This window comes from Alligator mississippiensis, chromosome 10 (genome assembly GCF_030867095.1).
Source record: "Alligator mississippiensis isolate rAllMis1 chromosome 10, rAllMis1, whole genome shotgun sequence".
Classification (NCBI taxonomy): Eukaryota; Metazoa; Chordata; order Crocodylia; family Alligatoridae; genus Alligator; species Alligator mississippiensis.
The window spans coordinates 17,659,766-17,671,711 of NC_081833.1; positions in this window are offsets into that span (position 1 = coordinate 17,659,766).

Below are 11,946 nucleotides of genomic sequence, written 5' to 3' on the forward strand. Positions count from 1 at the left end.
TATCACTATCCATACGTATAGCAAGCAACCAGATATTTCTACATTACCAAGCATGGGAATCTCCTGTTTCCTGCCAAATACTAACAGCTGGTTGGATATGAATTTCATTTTCACAAGAGAAACAGCAGCAGCTTCTTTTGTTGCTGCTGGTTTTTAATATTATGCAGAGAGATTCTGGATTATACATTGATGCAGTGACCAGAATGGCTGGTTAGGAGACTGGTGACAGATGATTTCAGCAAGTAAAGTCAGCACAACTAGTTCACCATATTACCCATTTCCATCGCAAGCTTTCAAACAGTCATATTTTCAGCTTTAATATTTAAAAAAAATTAAAATATATAGATTGCATAGATTTCATAGACATTAGGGCTGGAAGGGACCTCGGAAGATCATTGAGTCCAGCCCCCTGCCTGAAAGGCAGGAAGTCAGCTGGGGTCGTAGGATCCCAGCAAGATAAGCATCCAAATTTCTCTTGAAGATGTTCAATGTAGGTGCTTGAACCGTCTCTGATGGCAGGCTATTCCGGACCTTGGAGGCTCAGACAGTAAAGAATTTTTTCCTTATGTCCAGCCTGAAATGGTCTTGCAGTAGTTTATAACCGTTCGACCTTGTCATCCTTTGGGGCGCTCTGGTGAACAATTGTTCCCCCAGATATTGGTGGTCACCCCTGATAAACTTAGAGGTGGCCTTCAGATCGACCCTGAGCCTGGGCTTTAGCAGGCTAAAGAGCCCCATAGCTCTCAGCTGGAAGCCATATAATGAGCTTTCCCTTTGCTTTGTCAGCCTTTTGGAGAGCCAGCTCTTCTCCGCTGTAAATGGAATGTGAAATCCTTTTGATAGCACAGGATTGCAGCAGCTGGGGCTTGAAAGGAAATATCAGCTCTCAGGAGACTTGCAACAAAATCCCCAGACTAGCCAACAGTGTTTTACTTTCCAGCCACCTGTGCTTATGGTGACATTCTTGATATATCTCTGCTGTCCCAGGGCAGTGGGCATTAATAACATGGGCTGAACACTGTGTCCACTTCAGTTCACCTTCTCGGAGAACTTTCTACATTTGGTGATGTCTTGGACTTGGAAATTCCCTGTAACTGAGATGCCCAGGGCAGGGTGCCAGAAACAGGGAATATGCCATACTCAGTGGCCTCAATGTACCTCCATCCTTGTAAAGAGTGACCTGCTTCTAATGGAGGTCTCCTTGTGAACATGCACTGTTTTCGCTCTGAACAGGCTTTGTTAGTAAGCGAAATGTCTGGGATCTCAGCTTTTACACCCCATTGTGTAGTCTCTGAATCTCCACTTTAATTTCAGTGCAGGAGTTTGTCAATTTTTACCATGAACTGACTGACTCAATGCATGTATTTTAGGAGTTGACTTTGAAATTATTTCTTCCAAGTCATCATATAACCCAGTCACCACAGAATGACCGGATACAGGGCGATTCTAGCCCAATAGGAGTGGATGGGAAACTTTCCAGTGGGTTTCACTGGAACCCAAATGTGGCCCTAAATCTCCAAGGACCGACAAAGCCCAGTAACAGAGCCCAGTAACAGCCAGGACTAGGGACTGGAAGAGTGAGCAACAGAACCACGATGTGCCAGACTGGTGGTCACAAGGCGCAGACACAGACTGAACTTGTGCATACCACATGCAGAGGGAGGGCAAAGGAACTTTTTGTTCAAGTCCTGCATCTAAGCTTGTCACTGTGCGGTGCACCACTACCACCACCTGCAGCACAGTAATAATCAGCCTCGTCCTCCGCCTGGACATTGGTGATGGTTAAGTAGCCAGTTGTATTAGAGGTGTCTTTGGAACCAGAGAAGCGACTCGGGACCCCGGAGCCCTGGTGCTTGCTAGAGTCTGTATTGTACCTCAGAAGGTATCTTGGGCTGTTCCCACCTTTCTGCTGCAACCAGTAGACAGCACCATGTGTGTATCCACTGCTGATGGTGCAGGAGAGCTTCACCGTGTTTCTTAGTGACACGGACTCTGAGGAAGGCTGAGTCAGTGTGTACTGGGAGAGGGACCCTTGCGAAAAAAGAAAATAAAGTCCGAGTTACTTTCACTGCTCGGAGGTGATAAGAGCAGCGCTCTGCAATATCAAGCACAGCCACCCAATCTATGACAAATGCACTTATTAAACCTCACAAGGGGATCTCTTTCTTTACCTGGACAATAAGTAACCAGGAGGAAGAGGAGAGCAGTCCAGGCCATGGTGAAAATCCAAAACAGCTCCACTTCCTAAGGCAAGCGGGTCACCTGGGACCCTCTCATAAACCCCCAGGGTTGAAAACACCTCCTCCATGCAAATCTGCCCCCTCCCTGCTCACCAGAGACTTTTGCATTGACTGGCAGACGCTGACTGCTGGGCCCCTGACAAAACCGTCCACCCTCTCGTGCTCGTTTAGGGTAGTAGTTACCAGTTGGCTTTTTCCCTTTGCTTTTCTTCTTCTGTTGAATTGCCTTTTTTTTAAATCTTCTGCCCTCAAAATAGCGCTGCTAATGTTTGTAATCAAGTTCCTACCCCAGACCCGGCTTGTGCCTGTCCTAACTCCTATCAATATCTATAGAAAGCAACTAGATTCTTCTAAGTTGTCATATACATGTATATCCTGTTTCCCTCTGAGCATTAACATCCTGTTGGATACTAAGACTATCCACACAGAAAAAAGATGGCAACTACTTTTTTGTTGCTGTTGGGTTTAAATTTGGTGTTGAGAGATTGCAGATTATTCATTACTGTACTGGCCAGAATTGCTGGTTGAGAAACTGGTAAGCAATTCTTTCAATTGAGCATGGTCAGCACAACCAATTCACCACTGCCCAGCCCAGGGCTGGAAGGACAACCAAGGTGGGTGACAAAGAATTCAGTTTCTATCTCCATTCAATTCATGGCTTCTTGGCTGAGTCCACATTATGCTTGCAAGCTGGTAAAACAGTATAATACTCCTGCTGCCTAGCAGAAGCAAGGTGCTCTTGCTTCATGAACATGGCCGGTACTATCTTTCATTTCTCCCCACACCACTATCTTGCCCATGTAAAATAGGGGAGCAGCTATGGAAAGAGAAACCTCGGCATTCTTCTTATGTGGGTGGGAGTGGGGAGAGGAATTAATATCTGGCCACATCCTGATGAGACAGGGATTATTTTTTCTCCTGTTTTAAACAGAAGGTTACCAGTTCTGCAGGGAGACTGGTCTCCCCATCCTCAGGCAAGATTTCTATTGCTGGTGAGTGCTCCTCAGGTCCAGCCCGTGTGAGAGGAAAGGGATCCATTTCCCTCCCACAGAAAAAAGGAAGAGTTTCAAAATCCAGTGCAAAGTCAATCCAAAGACCTATCTTGGGAAGCAGTGAACACAATGCCCTTGTTGTGAGTCAGGCCTCAGAAGGCATCAGGGGCTTTTACCATTGCTGGCTGGCACATTGCCCAAGATGCATTTATTGGCTGCTGTGCAGGGCATTTTAACTGTGTTCCCATGGGACATACGCTCAGGCCCCTTCTGTGACCATTTAAAATACAGGAGCAATTTTGGAAACAAAGAGAAGTCTCTGCATTCTCCTCAAAGGGGTTGAGAGGTGGAGAGGGATGAAAAGGGAGCTAACACTTGGTCGGACTGCAGCTGAGACAGGAATCGATGACCAGGAAGGAATACATGAAATGTCACTGGAACCAGTTCAGACAACAGCAACTCTCTTCCTGTTACCAAGCCCTGCGCAGAGGAAGGAAGACCAAGGCTAGGGTGGCGATCCCAAATGAGTATGTCCTCTCCAGGCAAACAGGACTCTAGCGGGGACCCTTCAGTTCTCTCTCAAACCCCACACCTGAAAACAGCCCTTTCTTTCAAATCTGTTCCTTGCCTGCTGCTGCCAGCAAATCCTGGTCCATTCCGAGGTCCCCAGGGTCACTGCAGTCCACTAGTTATTAAAACCACCTTTCCGGAGTTGCAGACTTCTCCCTTTTCCCTGTGAACTTTCTTTCTTTAAATTAAAAAAAGCAATAGGTTAACAGTCACTTCTGCTCCTAAGCACAAGCCCTGATACGAGAGTGCCCTCCAGTGCCTCCCAGCAGCACTGCAGCACCTGCCTTTTCCAAGTCTGGGGTTTCCATTAACCAGAATGATTTCTTTCTTTCCCATTCAAGTCATGCAATTCCACCATTAATTATGCTATAAGAAATGTCACATAAATCCTTTGGCCCTGGCAGATTCACTCCTGATTTACCCTGGTTTGACTGGGAAGAGAATCCAATGCCTGGTCTTTATTTAGTATTTAGTCCTCATTGTCAAATGGAGACAAGATGCACTGCCTCTTCCTTCTCTGAGGCCTCAACCCAACTCTGAGGCACCAGCTTTCAAAATCTCCCTTCCCACTTGGCAACTCCACTCTCGGATGAGCAGGCCTGCCCAACACTGCTTTGGACATGCACTTTGCAATGGCTGTGTTGCCATCAGACCTGGCTGATATTTCTTTTGAGTGAAACTAAAAGGGGCATAGGTGGATCTAGGATTCTGAAAGGGGGTGGTGCAGATTGTGTGGTGCATCATTGCATATGATGACACAAATCATCTTTTCTTCAAGTAAAAGAAACTAGGAGCATATGCCAGGGGCGTACGGCTGTATTAATCAATTTCTGGATTGAAGGAAAGAAAATATAACTTTTTTTGGAAGGTGTATACATCTTCTATATCCTATATTACATATTGAAATCACAACAAGCTAAGGGAAAATAATCAAACACTGTTGTTTCTTTAGTCCTGTGATAGTTAGACTTAAATGTACATCTCTTTCAGATTCAGTAAGCAAAGTCAAGCCTTCCTGAGCATCTTCACAGTGCATCCAATGTTTCTCTTCAAGTTATTCTCATACCTGAATGAATCTCCTTAGCTAGAGTTGAAAAGAGTCTGCAGGGCTGTGAAATCAGAGCTACATTACCAGAAGCAGTGTACAGACAGCAGAATTGCATAAGAAGGACTAGCTTAATTAGTGCAACATTAAACCAATTTAAAAAGGAGAGAGGATTGTTAACACCTATGCAATGAAGAGTTTAGAAGGAGTCAAGTAGATTATGATGAGCCATGAAGTCAATTGACTCCCTCAGCATTGCCTGACTAGAAATGCTGCTGCCACTGCCAGGTGGTTTCTTGTAAACTTTGGGTGGATCAAGAAACAAAACGGGGTGCAACTGCATCCTCACCCTCTGAATACACATCCAAGCAGGCCATGGCACAAGGTACATTGCCCATGAATTTAAGGCAAGCTCTGATTTTGAAAAGCTTTGCATCACATCACAGTGCTCAGAGCCTCCCTTCTGGGCCCTTTCCCCTCACTCCTCCAGGAACTGAATGTCAGAAGTGTAATGCTTCGCGTGCAGCACTATCCACAGCTGTGTCCAATTGTTCGGGACCTGGGGTGCCAGGTAGCTCTACCTCTTGCTCCACTCACCTAGCAGTGGCTAGAGGCTCCCTGAGAGGAGAGGCTCACACACTGAGGGGTCTCAACCCACACAGGCATCCTGGGGACTTTCCCTTGCTGGTGTCCATTTCTGCCAAGCTGCCCAGTCCTGCCACAGTCCTTTCCCTACCCACTCACACAGGGGGGATATCACACTCTTACTAACCCCTCTGTCTCCAAGCCCAGCAGGGAATCACCTTCCTGCTCTCTAGGGGTTTCCTGGGGCTGTGCCCCCACCCGAAGGGATTTGATCAGCTTACTCAGGAACTTCTCTCGCTCGTTCTAGGGGTCGGCTCTCTTTTGCTTGACCATTCAGGTGCTCTGCTGGCCTCTGGCCCATGCACAAGGGGTCCAGCAGGCAACTGCAGGGTGGGACCACGCTGCAGGCTCTTCCCAGCCCTTCTCACACAGCACACACCTCTCATTCTCCATCCCAGGGGTGACGGGGAGACACTCCTGTTTTAAGGGGAGCCGCTCAGCCAATCCCTGGGCTGGAATTCTCCCCGGCTCCCAAACTGCTTTTTGAATCATGCATCCCCTTGGTAGGGATCAAACTAAACTACAAATATGGTGTCACTTCTGGGACAATCTCCCTCAAGGGTTCAGGCAGAGCCCAATGTAGGACACTGAGAAGGTAAGTGTCCCTTAACCTGCCTGTTACAGAAGAAGAGCCCTTTTGCAGCTGAAGCAGGAACATGGGGGTGCCATTGGGAGGGGATGGTGGGGAGCATGAAACAATGATGATGCTGACAGTGGTCCCTGCCTTTTGGGTGAGAAGGGAAGGCAAACAACTGGAGGAGCCCAAAGTGAAAAACCAGCATGGCCATGTTTAACCAGAGATGGCAGGAAGGCCTCTGTGCCCAGGCACAGTTGACTCAGTAGGAGACGCAGAGGGGCCTCAGTCCGATGCAGAGAAGAGCAGCTAAGGGTCATATGCACCAGGGTGACATTGGAGGCCTTCTGGAGGGGTGAACCCCAAGGGTCAGGGTGGAGGTAATGGTGATAGGGATGAGAACAGAGCCCTGTCAGACTCCCCTAGAGCTGGGCAAGGGGAAGGAGTTGAAATATGAGGCAGCTCTGGAAGAGCTGAGAGAAATGGAGAACTGTTCATCCACGTCTGCACGGGCAGTGCCCAGGAGCCTCCTCCACTCAACCCCCTGTCTGAGTCCCTCCCTGGTGCTGCTGCGATTAGACACCCGAGGCAGGTGGGCACAGGCGCTTCCCTGCCAGTAGCCAAAGCCTGCTGCAAGCTGAGGGCACAGCACTCATGGGAGATGCACAGAAAGTGCAGATGGAGGTGAGGTATGCAGGACAGGGCCAAAGAGCAGTAGGAGATGCATTTTGATTTAGCAGACAATATATGCCTCAGCCAGGACAGCCCCAGGCTTGGTCACAGCAGGCGTCTGCTCTGGCACCCCCAGCTCTATCACTGGGACTGTCATATGGCTCTTATACCAGGAGGGAAAACTAGTCCCCCGGGTGCCTAAGCAGTACCACTGGGCTGTGTGTGCTGTGGTTCTTGTGGGCACAGAGCTGCTGACCTGTCCCGGAGAGCTGGAGGAGGAGGAGTGGGCGAGCAGCGCAGGGGATGAAATTCCTAATGAGGAACAGACACTGACTCATTTGGCTGAGGCAGGAGCCAAGCTGTGCAGGCAGCCCAGAGCCCAGGCTGAGGGAGGGAGCGGAAGAGAGGCTTTTTCCTCACTTTGCATCCAGCCGCAGCACTGTGACACTTTCCACTGTACAACACAGTACCGTAGTAGTTGGCCTCATCCTCAGCTTGGACCCCCATGATGGTTAAGGTGAACTTCTCGCCAACCCCTGGATGAACCAGGGCTTGAAATAGATGTGCCCCCCCCCCTCCGCCCCCCCCCCCCCAGTGGAGCAGTTTGGCACTTGATTTTGAAGGTTAGGGTTGAAATTTTACAAATAAATATCTGAATAAGAACAGTGTGGGGTGATTCAGGAATCCACAGCCACAATCAATGCACGTGGGGGGCCTCTAGCCCTTTCTAGCACACAGCATACACCCAGACTGCTTGCACAAAGGGCCCTGAAGGACACGGGTGTTTAGACACCACAGCCCATTGCACCCACAGTTGAAAGGAAAACACCTGTAAAGAGCTTTTCTTTATTCCATGGCAAACTATGCCGTCCAGCTCAAAGGGTACACGCCACTCTCTGCTGCCTGCAGGCAACACCTGCACCACATTGCTCATGTTTGGGTGAGAAATGGGGAAGAAGAATTTGAAAACCTCAGTTAACATCCACAGTGCCTATCTTAAGTATTCAAATGTCATAACTGCAGCTTGAATATTGAGATTTTCAAAATATATGATGGCCTTTGCCTTTGCTTTGTGAGCCTTTAGGTGAGCCAGCTCTTCTCAGCTGTATAATGGAAGCTGTGATCCTCTTGATAACATAGGATTTCAGCAGCTCAGGCTTGAGGGGAAACACCAACTCCCAGGAGACTTACAATAAGATCCCCAGACTTGGCAGCATTATTTTGCCCTCCAGTCTCCTGTGTTTGTGGCAACATTCGTGTCATGTCTCCTGTCTACCTATGGCAGTGCTTACAACTTGAGCTAACTGTTTCCCTTCAACTCACTTTCTCAGAGAGCTTTTAAATCTGGGGGTGTCTTGAGCTTATAAGTTCTCTGCAACTCAGACGTCCTCAGGGCAAGGCGCCACAAACAGGGGATATGCCATACTCACGGGCCTCAGTGTACCTCCATCCTTGTAGAACACGCGCTGTTCTCTCTCTGAACTGGCTTTGTTCCTATGTGAAATGACTGGGCTCTCAGCTCTAACGCCCTGTTGTCTGCTCTCTGAATCTCCACTTTAGTTTCACTTCAGGAGTAGGTGAATATTTACCATGAACTGACTGACTCAATGCACACATTTAAGAAGTGCATTTTACAATGATTTCTTCTGCTTTATCATATAACCCAGTTACCACAGGAAAACCAGATCCAGGGGAATTCTAGCCCAATAGGAGTGGATGGAAAATCTCCCAGTGGGCTTCATTGGAACCAGATGTGGCCCTACATGTCCAAGGACTGAGAAATCCTAGAAACCACCAGACCTGGGGACTAAAAGAGTGAGCAATAGAGACACAAGACATCACCCTGGCTGGCATGGTGCACGGGCACAGACTGAACTCATGCAGAGCACAGGCGGAGGAAGGGCAGAGCAAGTTTTGGTCATGTCCTGCATCTAAGATTCTCACTGTCCTGTACATCATCACTACTTAGTGCAGCACAGTAATAATCAGCCTCATCCTCCGCCTGGACACTGGTGATGGTTAAGTAGCCAATTTTTTTAGAAGCATCCTTGGAACCAGAGAAGCGAGAGGGCACTCCTGAGCCTTGGTGCTTGATAGAGTCACTCTGGTACATCAGCAGGTATCTTGGGCTGTTCCCATCCTTTTGCTGGATCCAGACAACACCTCCCAATGTTCTTCCACTGCTGATGGTGCAGGAGAGTTTAACTGTATTTCCCAGGGACACCGACTCTGAGGATGGCTGTCAGGGTGAACTAGGAGAGTGACCCTGGAAATAAACAGAGGCCTCTGTATTAATCTCACAGTTTGGTGGTGGTAGAAGTGGAACACTTTGACATCAGGCACAACCTAAAGCATTTCAAATTGAACCGAAGAACTGGATCCCTTTCTTACCTGTGCAGTAGGTGAGCAGAAGTAGAAGGAGAGGGGCCCAGGCCATGGTGGGGAACCCGGCTCAGCTTCCTGAGTCAAACGTCTCTGTCACGGACCCTGTGAGTCTCTCTTAACCTCCCACAGAGCTGAAAACAGCCCTTCCATGCAAATCTACCTGGTCCTCACATGACAGTTTTGCATTGACTGGCAGACGTTGAATGCTGGGCCCCAACAAAACCTTCCACCCTCTCATCTGGGGATTTCCTTTCAAGTTCTTCCTTACTATTGGGCTTTTTCCACCTTGATGTTTTTCTTCCGCTGAATTATTTTCTTTAAATCCTTCCCTCTCCCAAATCCGGTACTGTTAATTTTTATATAACTTCAATTCCCAGACCAGACTTCTGCCTGTCCTCCTGATGCTTCCAACACTAGCCCTGTCTATAAGCAAGCAACTTGATGTTTTTCTAAATTGCCACATACAGGAAAACCTTGTTTTCCTCCAAGGATTAATGGCCTGTTGAATAGTCACATTGTTCTCACAGGAGAAAGAGCAACTTCTTTTTTGTTGCTGTTGACTCTCAATTTTTTGCAGAGACTCAAGACCATTCATTGATGTGGCCAGAATTGCTGGTTGGGAAACTAGTACGAGATGAAAGTAAGGTCCATGCAGCCAGTTCACTGCTGTTTACCCAGGGGTTGGAAGGACAACCAAGGCTGTGAAAGGAGTTCAGTTTCCATCTTCAGGTAATACTTAGCTCCTTGGCTGAGTCTCCACTATGCTTATAAGAGCAGTAAAATATGTTATACACACCTGCTGCCAGAAGCAAGGCTCTATTGCTTCATGAAAAAGGCCTGAAAGGGCTCTCATTTCTCTCTGTTGTTTCCACTCCTCTGCCATGCCCAAGTAAAACAGAAGACCAACTCTGGCGGCAGAGGGAAGCCTCTGTATTCTCCCACTGGGGCTGCGAGGTGGGGGCAGGGGGGAGGAGGGGAGATAACATTTAATCGTATGTGCCTGAGACAGGTACCAGGATAATCACGAAGGAGCAGGTTCTTACAAATGTCACTGGAATCAATTCAGACAACAGAAACCCTCTTCCTGTTACTAGGCCCCATGAGGAGGAGAGGGGCCTAAGTCCAGAATGGGGATCCCAAATCAAGTAGCCCTCCCCAGACTGATGGGTCTCTGGCTGAAAATCACCAGCTCTCTCTCAAAGCCGCACATCTGAGAAGAGCCCTCTCTCCCACATCTGTTCCTTGCTGCCTTCTGCCAGCAAACCCAGGCCCGTTGTAAGGTCCTCAGGGCCACTGCAGTCGGCTACTTACTAAAATCACCTTTCTGGGGTGGCAGACTTCTCCCTTTTCCTTGAGAGTGGGGAAGAGAGAGAAAGAGAGAGAGAGAAATGCCTGAACAGCCTCACTCTTTGCGGGGGGAAGAGAGAGAGAGAAATCACTGAATTGTTTCCTGACTTGTCACTTTCTAAGCTGCAATTTGTAGGCAGGGAAGAGAGAGTATTTTGAAATATTTTCCCCATCCCAACCTTGTATAATTGAGGTTTCCTCTTCCCCCCTCCTCCCCCTGCATTAAAAGTGGGGGGGAAAAATCCGTACCAGATTGTCAGCTGGAAAGCAGCAAGAAAGCCACCTATGGTTAGGTGCTAGGTGGCTCTTCGCTTTATGGGGTTGATTGAATGCGGCAGTCCTGGTAGACTGGCCAGCAGTGCTGCTCATTTGCACCTAGTTAAAGCAAAGTACATGGAAGACAGGACAGGGTTCTCCCTGGGTTCACAGTTACACCCCACCCCCAACACATGCACACACAGCCTGAATTCACCTCCCACCCATCACAGGAGGGTGAGCTGACACACTGGGCGGGGGTCACCACACCCCCAAAACCTCAGAGACCCCCCAAAAGCCCCCCCCCAGGGGTCTGTGTACACTTGGGGAAGTGGGTTAAACAGCGCATTCCTCATCACAGTGAGGGGGGGGGAAGCCCCAACGATGCCCTCTGAAGCCCCCCTAGACCCCAAGCAGCATGTGGATTGTAGGGGAGGAAACTGCCCCCCACATCTGCTCCAATGGTGCACACCATGCTGTTTCTCTGCCCAACCACTGACTTTTCTATATCTGCTCCAGTGGTGCACGCTGCTGCTTCTCCCAGTGGCAGAGCTTGGGCTGCGACCAGAGCTAGGGCTGGGGCTTCTAAGCCTTGGCTCTGCTCCATGTCCCTGCCAGCAACGGAGACCCCCAAAAGCCCCTTCTCCCCCAGGGTCCTGTGCATACTTGGGGGAAGTGGGTTAAACGTCCACCCTCCCTTTCAGAGCAAGGGGGGAAAACCCCTAATGAGATCTCCCCATAGACCCCAAGCAACATGTGGATTGTAGGAGGGATGCTGCTCCCCCCCATCCCCAAGATCTCAACAAGGCCAGTGCCATGCTCTATGCTACTGCTGCCACCACTACAACTATGTTGGTGGTCTCAACTATTTGCTCAGGGTCACCCACAAAAGGTCATTTTTTTCTATGTTGTTCAGGAGAAGGGACAGTTCTCTGCCCCAGCCAGCCAGCATAGGTAGTTCTTACTTTATTTAAAAAATAGTTTTAAAACTTTAAAATTTCACAAATTAACTGTCTCAGATAACTTTTAAAAAACTGTGGGGCCACTGAGCAGCTGGGGGCACCGGCACACACAGCACCATGTCCCTACTCCCCCCCTCAATTTGCAAGGTAGCGAGGAGGTGGTCAGCCAGGGCATCTCAAATACAGATAGCCTGGCACTGTGCATTCCCATCACTGTCTGCCATTCGCTCTGCCCTCCATTATTCTCCAGTGAGGGTTT